We start from the raw sequence: 19,164 nt of genomic DNA on the forward strand, positions 1-19,164 counted from the left end.
TTCTACAGAGGAGGAGAGATGTTGGGGAGGGGAGGGGCTATGCCTTGGAGGTGTGTGTCCAGCCCTCCGCTCGCCCCTCTATTTATAGGGGGAGGAGGAAGGGGGCCGGCCCCCTCTAGATGAGATCTAGAGGGGGGGCGGCGGCCAAGTGGGGGACTTGCCCCCCAGGCAAGGGGGGGAGGGGCGCCCCCTTTAGGGATTCCTCCCCCCAACCCTAGGCACATGGGCCCAAGGGGGGATGCGCCCAGACCTGTAAGGGCTGGTTCCCTTCCCACTACGGCCCATGAGGCCCTCCGGGAGAGGTGGCCCCTCCCGGTGGCCCAGGTACAATACCGGTATGCCCCCGAACCTTTCCGGTGACCGTATGTCAACTTCCCATATATAAATCTTCACCTCCGGACCATTCCGGAACTCCTCGTGATGTACGGGATATCATCCGGGACTCCGAACAACATTCGGTAATCACATACAAGTCTTCCTAATAACCCTAGCGTCATCGAACCTTAAGTGTGCAGACCCTACAGGTTCGGGAATCACACAGACATGACCGAGACAGCTCTCCGGCCAATGACCAACAGCGGGATCTGGATACCCATGTTGGATCCCATGTGTTCCACGATGATCTCATCGGATGAACCACAATGTCGAGGATTAAGGTAATCCCGTATACAATTCCCTTTATCAATCGGTATGTTACTTGCCCGAGATTCGATCGTCCGTATCCCAATACCTCGTTCAATCTCGTTACCGGCAAGTCACTTTACTCGTTACATAATGCATGATCCCGTGACTAACCACTTAGTCACATTGAGCTCATTATGATGATGCATTACCGGGTGGGCCCAGAGATACCTCTCCGTCATACGGAGTGACAAATCCCAGTCTCAATTTGTGCCAACCCAACAGATACTTTCAGAGATACCTGTAGTGCACCTTTATAGTCACCCAGTTACGTTGTGACGTTTGGTACACCCAAAGCACTCCTACGGTATCCGGGAGTTACACAATCTCATGGTCTAAGGAATTGATACTTGACGTTAGAAAAGCTTTAGCAAACGAACTACACGATCTTGTGTTATGCTTAGGATTGGGTCTTGTCCATCACATCATTCTTCTAATGATGTGATCCCATTATCAATGACATCCAAAGGAAACCATGACTATCTATTAATCAACGAGCTAGTCAACTAGAGGCTCACTAGGGACATGTTGTGGTCTATGAATTCACACATGTATCACTATTTACGGTTAATACAATTATAGCATGAATAATAGACAATTATCATGAACAAGGAAATATAATAATAATCATTTTATTATTGCCTCTAGGGCATATTTCCAAAAGTCTCCCACTTGCACTAGAGTCAGTAATCTAGTTACACTGTGATGAATCGAACACCCATAGAGTTCTGGTGTTGATCATGTTTTGCTCGCGGAAGATGTTTAGTCAACGGATCTGCGACATTCAGATCCGTATGCACTTTGCAAATATCTATGTCTCCATCTTGAACATTTTCACGAATGGGGTTGAAGTGATGCTTGATGTGCCTGGTCTTCTTGTGAAACCTGGGCTCCTTGGCAAGGGCAATAGCTCCAGTGTTGTCACAGAAGAGAGTGATCGACCCCGACGCATTGGGAATAACTCCTAGGTCGGTGATGAACTCCTTCATCCAGATTGCTTCATGCGCTGCCTCCGAGGCTGCCATGTACTCCGCTTCACATGTAGATCCCGCCACGATGCTCTGCTTGCTGCTGCACCAGCTTACTACCCCACTATTCAAAATATACACGTATCCGGTTTGTGACTTGGAGTCATCCAGATCTGTGTCGAAGCTAGAATCGACGTAACCCTTTACGACGAGCTCTTCGTCACCTCCACAAACAAGAAACATATCCTTAGTCCTTTTCAGATACTTCAGGATATTCTTGACCACTGTCCAGTGTTCCATGCTGGGATTACTTTGGTGTCTTGCAACCAAACTTACGGCAAGGTTTACATCAGGTTTGGTACACAGCATGACATACATAATAGACCCTATGGCCGAGGCATAGGGGATGACACTCATCTTTTCTTTATCTTCTGTCGTGGTCGGGGATTGAGCCGAGCTCAATTTCGCACCTTGCAACACAGGCAAGAACCCCTTCTTGGACTGATCCATATTGAAATTCTTCAATATCTTATCAAAGGTATGTGCTTTGTGGAACACCTATGAGGCGTCTCGATCTATCTCTATAGATCTTGATGCCTAATATATAAGAAGCTTCTCCAAGGTCCTTCATTGAAAAACACTTATTCAAGTAGGCCTTTATGATGTCCAAAAGTTCTATATCATTTCCCATCAAAAGTATGCCATCCACATATAATATGAGAAATGCTACAGAGCTCCCACTCACTTTCTTGTAAACGCAGGCTTCTCCATAAGTCTGCATAAACCCAAACGCTTTGATCATCTCATCAAAGTGAATGTTCCAACTCCGAGATGCTTGCACCAGCCCATAAATGGATCGCTGGAGCTTCCATACCTTGTTAGCATTCTTAGGATCGACAAAACCTTCCGGCTGCATCATATACAACTCTTCCTTAAGATAGCCATTAAGGAATGCCGTTCTGACGTCCATTTGCCATATCTCATAATCATAGTATGCGACAATTGCTAACATGATTCGGACGGACTTCACCATCGCTACGGGAGAGAAAGTCTCATCGTAGTCAACTCCTTGAACTTGCCGATAACCCTTAGCGACAGGTCGAGCTTTATAGATGGTAACATTACCATCTGCGTCCGTCTTCTTCTTAAAGATCCATTTATTTTCTATCGCTCGTCGATCATCGGGCAAGTCTGTCAAAGTCCACACTTTGTTTTCATACATGGATCCTATCTCGGATTGCATGGCTTCAAGCCATTTGTTGGAATCTGGGCCCGCCTTTGCTTCTTCATAGTTCGAAGGTTCACCGTTGTCTAACAACATGATTTCTAGGACAGGGTTGCCATACCATTCTTGTGTAGAACATGTCCTTGTGGACCTACGAAGTTTAGTAGTAACTTGATCCGAAGTACCTTGATCATCATCATTAACTTCCTCTCTAGTTGGTGCAGGCACCACAGGAACATCTTTCTGAGCTGTGCTACTTACCGGTTCAAGAAGCAGTACTTCATCAAGTTCCACTTTCCACCCAGTTAATTCTTTTGAGAGAAACTCTTTCTCCAGAAAGGACCCATTCTTGGCAACAAAGATCTTGCCTTCGTATCTAAGGTAGAAGGTATACCCAATGATTTCCTTAGGGTATCCTATGAAGACGCATTTTAGCCAAACATGACGATGGGCGCGCCGCAAAAAAGTTTTTAGTGCACCGCGCGTTCGGCGCCTGTTGGAGATGCTCTTAGTTTTATAGAAGAAGCCCACCCGGGTGAGGAATCAGAAATTCGACCCTGACAGGATTCGAACCCTGGCTGCAGGATGCGCCACTATCCATCCTGCCACTAGGCTACAACCTAGTTATCGTCGACATAGTTAGAATGAGATTAGTAGGAGTGTTACTACTCCCCCAGCTCCCGCGACACGCCCCATGCGCGTGTCACGAGAGCCTGAGCTCCGCCGCCTGCGCTAGCCTCCCTCAGTTGGCTTATCCTCCTCCTCGCCGCCGCCGGAGGGCGTCCACTGGGTGAAGCCGGTGCAATGCTGCTGGTGGAGGGGCCTCACGCTCCCTCCCATGTTTGAGATCTCGACTGCGCAGGTGAAGCTGCTCATGGGGGCATGGGGTTCGGTGGGGTTCCCGGTGGCGGGGGCGCTCGGATCCGGCGGCTGAGTGGCTAGGAGGCAGTTGTGCGTCCTCGCCGTGATGGCGGCGGGGTCTAGGTCGTGGCCCGATCTACATCCCATCGGGCGGCTGGTGGTGTTCCATGCGTGTAGCGCTTGGCGTGCTTGCGGCGACCATTTTCGGTGAGGGTGCCTCCTTCTCGGCGACGGGGGAGGTGGTGCTCATGATGTTGGGTGTCTCACTTGGCCGTGCGGGCGGCAAGTTGGCAACGAGCATGGATCTCAAACCAGGGCTGCCCGTTACCCATGGTGCCAATCTGAATACGGCGACCCTCCGTGTTCTTTGACCTCTCACACCGAACCAGGATGCCGACGACCTCGTGTGGCAGGTCAGGTGGTTGGTTGGGGTGTTGGCTTTCGATGGGGGAAACCCTTGACATGCAACGGCAGTCATGATGTAGTCGGCGCTCCAACGCGGTTGTAATTCTTGGAGTCGACATCGAGTTCTAGCCCACACCCTCCTCTTCCTGGTCCCGGGTGAAAACCCAAAATCCCATGGATTGGGCTACAATGGCGCATTGGCGTCGTTCTCTTCGTGAAGACACTGCCTTGGGACTGTGGAGGGGTGCTTGTGGTATTGCCGTGTGTGCCGACTTGCCGGAGGTCTTCAGTGCTTTTCCTACACGGCATATTACAGTGGGCTTCGTGGTTGTGGACAGAGGCGATGGTGATGAACAGAGTTGCTTTGCCAGGCGTCGTCACCGTGTCTGTCGTCCTCTCCCCGCAACATGTTGTTCCAGTCCATACGGGCTCGGGGTGAGTTTTTCTGCTTGTCGATGGTGCGCCATGCTACGATCCAGGAAGAGAGGGTAGGGGGCCCTCTTCGGAGGTTAAGATGGATGGCAGGACAACGGTGTTGGCCTCTTGGGAGTTGATGGGGCGTGGTCTTCCTCGGGCGGTGGGCCACTCCTTTATTGTGGTCGCATCGATGGCATGACCTGGATTTGTCGTGGTCCTTGATGTCCTAGTGTGTTCTGGGTTTAGTCAGGGCCTATTAGCTGTTCGGTAGAATCATGTATCCTTCTGTCGCCTATCTTTGTTTCTTCTTCTTCTTTTCTTTTTTTGTTGTATCGGTGGTTGTAATGCTCGAATATTGCTTTCTAATCTAAATAGGGGGAAACCCTTTCTCGCCAAGACAATCTATAGCCCTGTGAAAAGACGTCAATTAATAAATCTTGTTCCATATGTCCTGTAATAAGCTTCAGTTAGTTTAAAATGCTCTAACACCTTAGCCCTTGCTTTCTTCATGATGATTTTGCGACCTTTATATTAGATGTTGGCCTGCATATAGAATTGTGGATGACCTCATCCCTTCAGCATCATCAACCTTTTGCAATGTGTTGATTTTACTTTTATAATAGTATGTATTAATTAGTAAGATTTAACTCGTGGATCATCACATAGCTTGCAACCTTTTTGGAATGCTTTTGGACCGAAGTCTATGACCTGCTTTATTGATGGTAACATTACCATCCGCGTCCGTCTTCTTCTTAAAGATCCATTTATTTTCTATCGCTCGCCGATCATCGGGCAAGTCTGTCAAAGTCCACACTTTGTTGTCATACATGGATCCTATCTCGGATTGCATGGCTTCAAGCCATTTGTTGGAATCTGGGCCCGCCTTCGCTTCTTCATAGTTCGAAGGTTCACTGTTGTCTAACAACATGATTTCCAGGACAGGGTTGCCATACCATTCTGGTGTACAACATGTCCTTGTGGACCTACGAAGTTTAGTAGTAACTTGATCCGAAGTACCTTGATCATCATCATTAACTTCCTCTCTAGTTGGTGCAGGCACCACAGGAACATCTTCCTGAGCTGCGCTACTTACCGGTTCAAGAGGCAGTACTTCATCAAGTTCCACTTTCCACCCACTTAATTCTTTCGAGAGAAACTCTTTCTCCAGAAAGGACCCATTCTTGGCAACAAAGACCTTGCCTTCGTATCTAAGGTAGAAGGTATACCCAATGATTTCCTTAGGGTATCCTATGAAGACGCATTTTTCCGACTTGGGTTCGAGCTTTTCAGGTTGAAGTTGCTTGACGTAAGCATCGCATCCCCAAACTTTTAGAAACGATAGCTTAGGTTTCTTTCCAAACCATAACTCATACGGTGTCGTCTCAACGGATTTAGACGGTGCCCTATTTAAAGTGAATGTAGCTGTCTCTAAAGTGTATCCCTAAAATGATAGCGGTAAATCGGTAAGAGACATCATAGACCGCACCATATCCAATAGAGTGCGATTACAATGTTCGGACACACCGTTACGCTGAGGTGTTCCAGGCGGCGTGAGTTGTGAAACAATTCCACATTTCCTTAAGTGCGTACCAAACTCGTGACTTAAATATTCTCCCCCACGATCTGATCGTAAGAACTTTATTTTTCTGTCACATTGATTCTCTACCTCATTCTGAAATTCCTTGAACTTTTCAAAGGTCTCAGACTTGTGTTTCATCAAGTAGACATACCCATATCTACTTAAGTCATTAGTGAGGGTGAGAACATAACGATAGCCACCGCGAGCCTCAACGCTCATTGGACCGCACACATCAGTATGTATAATTTCGAATAAGTTGGTTGCTCGCTCCATTGTTCCGGAGAACGGAGTCTTGGTCATTTTGCCCATGAGGCATGGTTCGCACGTGTCAAATGATTCGAAATCAAGAGACTCCAAAAGTCCATCTGTATGGAGCTTCTTCATGCGTTTGACACCAATGTGACCAAGGCGGTAGTGCCACAGATATGTGGGACTATCATTATCAATCTTACATCTTTTGGTATTCACACTATGAATATGTGTAACATCACGTTCGAGATTCATTAAGAATAAACCATTGACCAGCGGGGCATGACCATAAAACATATCTCTCATATAAATAGAACAACCATTATTCTTGGATTTAAATGAGTAGCCATCTCGTATTAAACGAGATCCAGATACAATGTTCATGCTCAAAGCTGGCACTAAATAACAATTATTGAGGTTTAAAACTAATCCCGTAGGTAAATGTAGAGGTAGTGTGCCGACGGCGATCACATTGACCTTGGAACCATTCCCGACGCGCATCGTCACCTCGTCCTTCGCCAGTCTCCGCTTATTCCGTAGCTCCTGTTTTGAGTTACAAATATGAGCAACCGCACCGGTATCAAATACCCAGGAGCTACTACGAGTATTGGTAAGGTACACATCAATAACATGTATATCACATATACCTTTGGTGTTGCCGGCCTTCTTATCCGCTAAGTACTTGGGGCAGTTCCGCTTCCAGTGACCGTTCCCCTTGCAATAAAAACACTCTTTCTCAGGTTTGGGTCCGTGCTTTGGCTTCTTCCCTGCAACTGGCTTACCGGGCGCGGCAACTCCCTTGCCGTCCTTCTTGAAGTTCTTCTTACCCTTGCCTTTCTTGAAACTAGTGGTTTTATTGACCATCAACACTTGATGTTCCTTTTTGATTTCTACCTCTGCTGATTTCAGCATTGAAAATACCTCAGGAATAGTTTTCACCATCCCCTGCATATTGTAGTTCATCACAAAGCTCTTGTAGCTAGGTGGGAGCGACTGAAGGATTCTGTCAATGACCGCCTCATCCAGGAGGTTAATGTCCAGCTGGGACAAGCGGTTGTGCAACCCAGACATTTTGAGTATGTGCTCGCTGACAGAACTATTTTCCTCCATCTTACAACTGTAGAACTTGTCAGAGACTTCATATCGCTCGACCCGGGCATGAGCTTGGAAAACCATTTTCAGATCTTGGAACATCTCACATGCTCCATGTTGCTCAAGACGCTTTTGGCGCCCCGGTTCTAAGCTGTAAAGCATGCCGCACTGAACGAGGGAGTAATCATCAACACGCGACTGCCAAGCGTTCATAACGTCTTGGTTCATTGGGACGGGTGCTTCACCTAGCGGTGCTTCTAGGACATATGCTTTCTTGGCAGCTATGAGGATGATCCTCAGGTTCCGGACCCAGTCCGTATAGTTGCTACCATCGTCTTTCAGCTTGGTTTTCTCTAGGAACGCGTTGAAGTTGAGGTTGACATGAGCATGGGCCATTTGATCTACAAGACATTTTGCAAAATGTTTTAGACTAAGTTCATGATAATTAAGTTCATCTAATCAAATTATTTAATGAACTCCCACTCAGATAGACATCCCTCTAGTCATCTAAGTGATACATGATCCGAGTCAACTAGGCTGTGTCCGATCATCACGTGAGACAGACTAGTCATCATCGGTGAACATCTCCATGTTGATCGTATCTTCTATACGACTCATGTTCGACCTTTCGGTCTCTTGTGTTCCGAGGCCATGTCTGTACATGCTAGGCTCGTCAAGTCAACCTAAGTGGTTTGCACGTGTAAATCTGGCTTACACCCATTGTATATGAATGTTAGGATCTATCACACCCGATCATCACGTGGTGCTTTGAAACAACGAACTTTCGCAACGGCGCACAGTTAGGGGGAACACTTTATTGAAATTTTTATGAGGGATCATCTTATTTACTACCATCGTTCTAAGCAAATAAGATGCAAAAACATGATAAACATCACATGCAATCAAATAGTGACATGATATGGCCAATATCATTTTTCTCCTTTGATCTCCATCTTCGGGGCGACATGATCGTCACCGGCATGACACCATGATCTCCATCATCATGATCTCCATCATCTTGTCTCCATGAAGTTGTCTCGCCAACTATTACTTCTACTACTATGGCTAATGGTTTAGCAAAGAAGCAAAGTAATTACATGGCATTATTCAGTGACACGCAGGTCATACAATAAATAAAGACAACTCCTATGGCTCCTGCCAGTTGTCATACTCATCGACATGCAAGTCGTGATTCCTATTACAAGAACATGATCAATCTCATACATCACATATATTTCACTCATCACATCCTTTTTGGCCATATCACATCACAAGGCATATGCTGCAAAAACAAGTTAGACGTCCTCTAATTGTTGTTGCATGTTTTTACGTGGCTGCTATAGGGTCCTAGCAAGAACGTTTCTTACCTACGCCAAAACCACAACGTGATATGCCAATTTCTATTTACCCTTTATAAGGACCCTTTTCATCGAATCAGATCCGACTAAGGTGGGAGAGACAGACACCCGCTATCCACCTTATGCAACTAGTGCATGTCAGTCGGTGGAACCTGTCTCACGTAAGTGTACGTGTAAGGTCGGTCCGGGCCGCTTCATCCCACGATGCCGCCAAAACAAGATAATACTAGTAGTGGCAAGTAAATTGACAAAATCTACGCCCACAACAAAATTGTGTTCTACTCATGCATAGAAACTACGCATAGACCTAGCTCTGATACCACTGTTGGAGATCGTTGCAGAAAATAAAAAAATTCTATGCAACACCAAGATCAATCTATGGATTCATCTAGCAACGAGAGAGAGGTGCATCTACATACCCTTGTAGATCGCGAGCGGAAGCGTTCAAGAGAACGGGGTTAATGGAGTTGTACTTGCCATGATCCAAATCATCGATGATCCTAGCGCCGAACGGACGGCACCTCCGCATTCAACACACATACGGGGTGGAGACGTCTCCCGCGCCTTGATCCAGCAAGGAGGAGGGAGAGGTTGAGGAAGAGAGCTCCAACAGCAGCACGACGGCGTGGTGGTGATGGAGAGGCAGTACTCCAGCAGGGCTTCGCCAAGCTTCTGCGGAAGAGGAGAGGTGTTGGGGAGGGGAGGGTCTGCGCCTTGGAGATGTGTGTGCAGCCCTCCCTTCGCCCCTCTATTTATAGGGGGAGGAGGAAGGGGGTCGCCCCCCTCTAGATGAGATCTAGAGGAGGGGCAAGGGGGGGACTTGCCCCCCAAGCAAGGGGGGGCGCCCCTTTAGGGTTTCCCCCCCCCCCCAACCCTAGGCGCATGGGCCCAAGGGGGGATGCGCCCAGCCCTCTAAGGGCTGGTTCCCTTCCCACTACAGCCCATGAGGCCCTCCGGGAGAGGTGGCCCCTCCCGGTGGACCCCCGGAACCCTTCTGGTGGCCCCGGTACAATACCGGTATGCCCCCGAACCTTTCTGGTGACCGTATGTCAACTTCCCATATATAAATATTCACCTCAGGACCATTCTAGAACTCCTCGTGACGTCCGGGATCTCATCCTGGACTCCGAACAACATTCGGTAATCACATACAAGTCTTCCTAATAACCCTAGCGTCATCGAACCTTAAGTGTGTAGACCCTACGGGTTCGGGAATGACGCAGACATGACCAAGACAGCTCTCGGGCCAATAACCAACAACGGGATCTGGATACCCATGTTGGCTCCCATGTGTTCCACAATGATCTCATCGGATGAACCACGATGTCGAGATTCAGTTAATACCGTATACAATTCCCTTTATCAATCGGTACATTACTTGCCCGAGATTCGATCGTCGGTATCCCAATACCTCGTTCAATCTCGTTACCGGCAAGTCACTTTACTCGTTACATAATGCATGATCCAGTGACTAACCACTTAGTCACATTGAGCTCATTATGATGATGCATTACCGAGTGGGCCCAGAGATACCTCTCCGTCATACGGAGTGACAAATCCCAGTCTCGATTCATGCCAACCCAACAGATACTTTCGGAGATACCTGTAGTGCACCTTTATAGTCACCCAGTTACGTTGTGACGTTTGGTACACCCAAAGCACTCCTATGGTATCCGAGAGTTACACAAGCTCATGTTCTAAGGAACTGATACTTGACATTAGAAAAGCTTTAGCAAACGAACTACACGATCTTGTGCTATGCTTAGGATTGGGTCTTGTCCATCACATCATTCTCCTAATGATGTGATCCCGTTATCAATGACATCCAATGTCCATAGTCAGGAAACCATGACTATCTGATGATCAACGAGCTAGTCAACTAGATGCTCACTAGGGACATGTTGTGGTCTATGAATTCACACATGTATCACTGTTTCCGGTTAATACAATTATAGCATGAATAATAGACAATTATCATGAACAAGTAAATATAATAATAATCATTTTATTATTGCCTCTAGGGCATATTTCCAACACCGCCTTGATTAACACTAGCTACTTCAGCAAAGCATAGTTGTTGGGCTGTATAATTAGTATTAATTTTAGATTTCAATTAGTATACTTGTATTTTAAATTTAAAAACATGCTTTTGATTTATAGAGTGATTCCTTAATTATCATCATTGAATAAAAAATAACAATGTTTCCATTTGAATGAGTGATTTGTTCATATCAACAAGGCAAACTTAAAATGTTATACCATGAAAAGACTAAAAGAGTATCTTGTTACATTTATGTTAGTTTGCATCCAAATTTCGATTCACTAAGGAACTATGTTTGTCAAGGTGACTATGGTGGTAAAATGAACATGTGATGTTATTAAGAATCACATGACCCTTCAATAGCCTTTTTCTTTTCTTTTTAGAGCAAGATATCCGTCAATAAACCTTGAGCTTGTAGTTATTTTAAAATGCTCTAAACACTTAGCCTTATTGCCTCATGCACATAAAATTGTGGACAACCCACTCCAAACTCACTTCCACAGTTCCAACGTTCTTCATCGTCAACCTTCTGGAACGTGTTGATTATTTAGTTTCTCTTTTATGGTAGTGTGCATTAATTTAAAAGATTAGGCTCGCTGATCTGACATAGTTCGCAACCTTTTTGAATGTTTTTGGACAAAAGTCTACAACCTCTACTTGCTATTATCGAATATCAATTATTTCACCATAAACTAATTAGTAAATTGAATACTTGCTTGTGTTGTAGGACCCCTTCAACGTGCTACAAGTTGCATGGTACCTCATGACCTCACTGTTTGTATGTTATTTTCCTATTAATTTGTTAGATATCTTAGCTACCGCTCTACCTTAACAGTGCCTCATGACCCTCATTGTTGGTATATTTTCTTTGCTATATTACTAATTCGCAAATTGGATGAGTGCTTCTGTTAGCACTTGTTTTGTGCAATACTAGAGGAATAAAAGGCTTTAGCCTCTCGGGAGCAATAGCTTCTATTCTGATATTATTTGTGTTGTCAAAAAGAAAATGTGACCAAGGTAGAGATTTCTACCTTATATCAACAAGGCCAATGGGCCCAAGTTACGTACTATTCTATTTATATTGCAATAAATGTGCTTCACATTTTTCCTGTTACATCAAACCTCTATCGTTCTTGCTTGAGTGCATTGTTTTTTTTTTTACTTCTCCTTCATTTACTTTATAGAAGAAACTGAAAAGCAGTGACACTCTGAATTTTTCTACTAGAAGGAATACTAGAGATGTCAGGCCTGAATGTTGGTATGGGATCTGCTCATGGTGATCTATTGGATGCAGGATTTGCAAAGCTTCAAGGCAAAGATTTAATTAGGTCATCCAATCTTATGAAATCTCATCTATGGCCAACGTGGATGCTATGTTCAAAGTGTCCTTCACCGCCTAGGTGATGGTCCCATTAAAATGAAGTCCCAGGATGTCATTCAGATTGGGCACACACAATTACACTTTCTCCTATGAGCTAGCTCCGTGTTTGCAAACTTAACTGCTTAGGGCACTCCATAGTAGTTTAATTTTCGTGGCCATTCCTATCATATTGGTTCCCTCATAGCTTCTCCTCCGCACTCATATTCCATTACAACCCATGACTCCATCCGGAAAGTGCCCTGCCCACTCTGATTTTTGCTTCTGGTGACAATGGTCATGGCAATGGAATTACTGTTGGCACTGGAACAGAAGGAATGTTTACGGTGCCAATCAACATGTCTTCTGCTGAAACGAACACTAGTGAGCCTATGAAAGTCGAACCAATTGGAATACATGATGAACATGGTAGGTTATCATTGTCACATACTTATGCTTTGTATACACGATCCATTGGAATACAGCAAGGTGAACCAATTGGCGGAATACAGCAAGTTGTTCTTATGCTTTGTATGTATGTGTGCACGCGCTCACAGACACACAAATCTCAAGCCTCTAGGCCAAATGGGAATAGCAAATAGCATGGATGGAAGAGGTAACTGTATACATGAACTACCAACGCAACCTTGCTCCACACTAATCCTTTTCGGAAACAAATTATGGTAGATTGCAACCTAATACTTATCTCATTAGAGACTTTTACTTCAGCATACACGAAACTTGAACCGAAATCGTGGATGTCGTCTCACCTAGTAGTGCCACGAGAGCGCCTCCGCGGTGTGGCCCTCGTCCTGGCCGGCGGTGAAGCGGACGCCTCTGACGAAACCTGTAAGCTTCGCCTTCCTGAGTATCCATATCCATGTACAGGTCGCCAGCACAGTTGCTGAGGGACACAGACTGGCGGACGACGCCATTGCTAGCTGCATCTGGATCTCCTCCCCGGCCCGAGTAGATGTAGATTTAGTCTGCCCCGTTCCTTTCGTTTCTACCCCGGCCCGACAGAGGCACGGCGGCCGAACGTCGCGGATGGGGGAAGGGTGGTGGGAGAGGTGTTCGTTGGATTGATGGCACGATCATCGTCAGTTCGTCACCGACTTCAGAGACACGGCATCACAGGAGGATGCAGGAGTGGTGGCAGCCAGCAGCGGGCGTTGGGATCGGGCAAATCTCATCACATAGCCAAGTGAATGGAAACCAGCAGCCCAAGAACTTGGACAAGAATAAGAGCATCGTTAATAATGTAGCCAAGAGCCGGCTATATGAAGTTGTCATGTCACTAACGTAATAGTCCACTCATACAATATACAATAGTTATTCATACTAGTATGTGATATCATTAATATACGCACACATTTTTCTATCGTAAAGGTTGTTCGGGCTTGTGCTACAGTCGGTTGTAAGTTTGTAGCCCACTTTTCTTATCTCTCCTCTCCTTTCCTCTCCAACTAGGCACAAATCTGATGTGACATCTCTAATAGCTCGCATACGTCATTCTATTATACTTGCTGATACATTATCATTCTATCATACCAAAGATGAACCAATTGGAATACATGAACCATTTCTCTCCTGTATTTTCTCCTTTGTGATATACTGACATAAAAGAGGCAACATATTACCTGGTACTAGTACTATCACTCCTTTCTCCTAGACTAACTTTTGAGTTACAACTATTTGGCTACTGAAGTATAGAGGATGAATTGTGGGATTCACGCATAACTGTAGGAATGAATGGTTAAATGTTGGGTAGGCACCCATGCTTGGGTCTGATGAGTCCATGAGTCAGTTTTTGTGTGCGTCTATGGATGGTACAGTGTGTTTCTAAACAAAGGCAACCAAAAATATAGCATGTTTATAAATATCTTCCTGATGCTTTAGTTGTGCTATCAAATAGTACCAAATTAACTGTGAGCATCTTCATTAGAGTGCTTTGTACCAAAGGCAACTATTTGGCTACACGTTTCTAAACAAAGGCAACCAATTGGACCACTTTGTTTATGTTGTATCAGATTAGTACACTACCTGATGCTTCAGTTGTGCGTGGATGTAAACTTCTCTTATGATATGCATTGTAATTATCACAAAATTCCCTCGTGATTCTGATCTCTTCTGGCAAATTAGTTTTCGTAGTATTTCTTTTCTTTGCAAAAGGTGCAAAAAAAAAACTGTCCAATTACTAATTACATGTTCTCTTTTAAAGATTGTTATAATCAATAAGTAATAACATACTTGCAACCATAAATGTGGAATGCACACTTTTATGCAATATATATCATTAGAAATGTACTAATATATGTTTTTTTTGGAAAAGGGGCGCAACCCCGGCCTCTACATCAGAGAGATGCATACGGCCATATTTATTAAAAGCAAATAGGTTCAACAAAGGTCATGTAATCCGTTACAAACTAGCCACCAAACGGCTCACAAAGAGCGGAAAATAAAAGCCACAGCCGGCATGCAAAATAAAGATAGAAAAACTATTTGCCTATCCTATTACATGACTGCCATCCAAACCGGCTGAATATATCCCGTGCTATCATCTTCTATCGGATAGATACAGTAACTAAATGCTCCCTGGCCTCCGTCTGAGTGAGTATGTACTAACATATGTGGAATCATATTTCTGAAAATTGTAGTTGTACAGAGACAAATTCATAAACTAAATACAAGGTCAAGTTCTGTTTCCTCTATCATTTATTGTAAGGAACATCATTATGCTACTCAGAAGCCTTTAGAACTCAGTATACACACACCTACGTACCCTAACTAGCTTACTTTATTTCTGCAGCCAAAAACTTAGAAACTGGAAGAGCGGACAAGGATGATGACCCTTGTGTCCAGTTGACGCAATGCTTGTCTAGACATAGTTAAAAAAAAATAAGAACCATGGGCACTAGCACCCAAGACTTAGAGCATGCGTGCGCGCGGTAAACTGGTTTTTAGCGCGTGGGGCCTGTTTTCGCGCGCTCCAGCGGTGACGGCAAACTAGCGGGCGCGGGAAGCGGTTGCGCGCGCGCGGGAGAAAGCGACAGCTCGCGCGGTAGATTTGGCGCGCCGCTACGCGCGCCTATAAAATGCGGCGCTCGCCACGCACTCCGCCACACTGCCACGCGCCCTTCCCCTCGCCACCTCACCGCTTCCAGGCTTTCTCGCCACTTCCAGTGCCCCGCCACCACCGTGCCACCATGCTGCCGCGCCGCCAGGGATCTTCGGGCTACCGCGGCGTCCGCGAGCGCGCCAACGGCTGGTACTCCGCCGAGATCTGGTCCGGCGACGTCCGGCTCGGCCTCGGCTCATTCCCGACCGTGCACGAGGCGGCCCGCACATACGACGCGACGGCATGGCACTTGGAGATGCCCTCGTCGCAGATGAACTTCCGGGACATCTACATGCACGAGCAGGCGCAGCGCGTCGCCCCTCCGCCTCGTCTGATCACGGACCAGGACCGTGCGGACCATGTTCGGCTGCAGTGCCGCCTCCTCGTTGCCGAGGAGGACGAGCAAGCCATGGCGGAGTAGCTCTGGCGCCACCCGAAAGACGTCGCCGCCGAGAACGCCTTCTGGGCGGAGAGGACGGCAAGGCGCCGCGCGGAGCGTGTCGACAGGCGTCGACGCAAGGCACTGGCCATATCGCAGTGCGATATCGTCGAGGCAGGCGGGACGTCGATCTTCTCCCCTAACGATGACCGTTGGGATGACATGTGGCTCGATACCTCGGACAACACCATCGAGGATGATGATGATGATGGTGATGATGATGACGACTGGGAGTAGGTTTTAGTTGCACCGTAGTTTTATCAAGTTGCACCGTAGTTTTTTATCTAAGTTGCTCCGTAGTTCTATCTATCTATGCTATGAGGAATTATGTAAAATATCTTTGTATCCTTTTTTATCTATGCTATGAACTATGTCTCGTTTTTTATCTATGAACAAAATTATCGAAAAAAAGTTTGTGCGGGAGCGCGCGCTCCATTTTAGCGCGCCTACTAGAGCTACGCGCACGCGCTGTAGTTTAGCGCGGCCGCTGGAGCCAGCGCTGCGCGTCGTGCTGCATTTTAGCGTGCCTACTGGAGCTACGCGCGCGCTGTAGTTTAGCGCGACTGCTGGAGCCAGCGCTGCGCATCGCGCCAAAACTGACGATGGGCGCGCCGCAAAAAAGTTTTTAGTGCGCCGCGCGTTCGGCGCCTGTTGGAGATGCTCTTAGTTTTATAGAAGAAGCCCACCCGGGTGAGGAATCAGAAATTCGACCCTGACAGGATTCGAACCCTGGCTGCAGGATGCGCCACTATCCATCCTGCCACTAGGCTACAACCTAGTTATCGTCGACATAGTTAGAATGAGATTAGTAGGAGTGTTACTACTCCCCCAGCTCCCGCGACACGCCCCATGCGCGTGTCACGAGAGCCTGAGCTCCGCCGCCTGCGCTAGCCTCCCTCAGTTGGCTTATCCTCCTCCTCGCCGCCGCCGGAGGGCGTCCACTGGGTGAAGCCGGTGCAATGCTGCTGGTGGAGGGGCCTCACGCTCCCTCCCATGTTTGAGATCCCGACTGCGCAGGTGAAGCTGCTCATGGGGGCATGGGGTTCGGTGGGGTTCCCGGTGGCAGGGGCGCTCGGATCCGGCGGCTGAGTGGCTAGGAGGCAGTTGTGCGTCCTTGCCGTGATGGCGGCGGGGTCTAGGTCGTGGCCCGATCTACATCCCATCGGGCGGCTGGTGGTGTTCCATGCGTGTAGCGCTTGGCGTGCTTGCGGCGACCATTTTCGGTGAGGGTGCCTCCTTCTCGGCGACGGGGGAGGTGGTGCTCATGATGTTGGGTGTCTCACTTGGCCGTGCGGGCGGCAAGTTGGCAACGAGCATGGATCTCAAACCAGGGCTGCCCATTACCCATGGTGCCAATCTGAATACGGCGACCCTCCGTGTTCTTTGACCTCTCACACCGAACCAGGATGCCGACGACCTCGTGTGGCAGGTCAGGTGGTTGGTTGGGGTGTTGGCTTTCGATGGGGGAAACCCTTGACATGCAACGGCAGTCATGATGTAGTCGGCGCTCCAACGCGGTTGTAATTCTTGGAGTCGACATCGAGTTCTAGCCCACACCCTCCTCTTCCTGGTCCCGGGTGAAAACCCAAAATCCCATGGATTGGGCTACAATGGTGCATTGGCGTCGTTCTCTTCCTGAAGACACTGCCTTGGGACTGTGGAGGGGTGCTTGTGGTATTGCCGTGTGTGCCGACTTGCCGGAGGTCTTCAGTGCTTTTCCTACACGGCATATTACAGTGGGCTTTGTGGTTGTGGACAGAGGCGATGGTGATGAACAGAGTTGCTTTGCCAGGCGTGGTCACCGTGTCTGTCGTCCTCTCCCCGCAACATGTTGTTCCAGTCCATACGGGCTCGGGGTGAGTTTTTCTGCTTGTCGATGGTGCGCCATGCTACGATCCAGGAAGAGAGGGTAGGGGCCCTCTTCGGAGGTTAAGACGGATGGCAGGACAACGGTGTTGGCCTCTTGGGAGTTGATGGCGCGTGGTCTTCCTCAGGCGGTGGGCCACTCCTTTATTGTGGTCGCATCGATGGCATGACCTGGATTTGTCGTGGTCCTTGATGTCCTAGTGTGTTCTGGGTTTAGTCAAGGCCTATTAGCTGTTCGGTAGAATCATGTATCCTTCTGTCGCCTATCTTTGTTTCTTCTTCTTCTTTTCTTTTTTTGTTGTATCGGTGGTTGTAATGCTCGAATATTGCTTTCTAATCTAAATAGGGGGAAACCCTTTCTCGTCAAGACAATCTATAGCCCTGTGAAAAGACGTCAATTAATAAATCTTGTTCCATATGTCCTGTAATAAGCTTCAGTTAGTTTAAAATGCTCTAACACCTTAGCCCTTGCTTTCTTCATGATGATTTTGCGACCTTTATATTAGATGTTGGCCTGCATATAGAATTGTGGATGACCTCATCCCTTCAGCATCATCAACCTTTTGCAATGTGTTGATTTTACTTTTATAATAGTATGTATTAATTAGTAAGATTTAACTCGTGGATCATCACATAGCTTGCAACCTTTTTGGAATGCTTTTGGACCGAAGTCTATGACCTGCTTTATTGATGGTAACATTACCATCCGCGTCCGTCTTCTTCTTAAAGATCCATTTATTTTCTATCGCTCGCCGATCATCGGGCAAGTCTGTCAAAGTCCACACTTTGTTTTCATACATGGATCCTATCTCGGATTGCATGGCTTCAAGCCATTTGTTGGAATCTGGGCCCGCCTTCGCTTCTTCATAGTTAGAAGGTTCACCGTTGTCTAACAACATGATTTCCAGGACAGGGTTGCCATACCATTCTGGTGTAGAACATGTCCTTGTGGACCTACGAAGTTTAGTAGTAACTTGATCCGAAGTACCTTGATCATCATCATTAACTTCCTCTCTAGTTGGTGCAGGCACCACAGGAACATCTTCCTGAGCTGCGCTACTTACCGGTTCAAGAGGCAGTACTTCATCAAGTTCCACTTTCCACCCACTTAATTCTTTCGAGAGAAACTCTTTCTCCAGAAAGGACCCATTCTTGGCAACAAAGACCTTGCCTTCGTATCTAAGGTAGAAGGTATACCCAATGATTTCCTTAGGGTATCCTATGAAGACGCATTTTTCCGACTTTGGTTCGAGCTTTTCAGGTTGAAGTTGCTTGACGTAAGCATCGCATCCCCAAACTTTTAGAAACGATAGCTTAGGTTTCTTTCCAAACCATAACTCATACGGTGTCGTCTCAACGGATTTAGACGGTGCCCTATTTAAAGTGAATGTAGCTGTCTCTAAAGCGTATCCCTAAAATGATAGCGGTAAATCGGTAAGAGACATCATAGACCGCACCATATCCAATAGAGTGCGATTACGATGTTCGGACACACCGTTACGCTGAGG

The sequence above is a fragment of the Triticum aestivum genome, chromosome 5B (assembly GCF_018294505.1).
Source record: "Triticum aestivum cultivar Chinese Spring chromosome 5B, IWGSC CS RefSeq v2.1, whole genome shotgun sequence".
Taxonomy (NCBI): Eukaryota; Viridiplantae; Streptophyta; class Magnoliopsida; order Poales; family Poaceae; genus Triticum; species Triticum aestivum.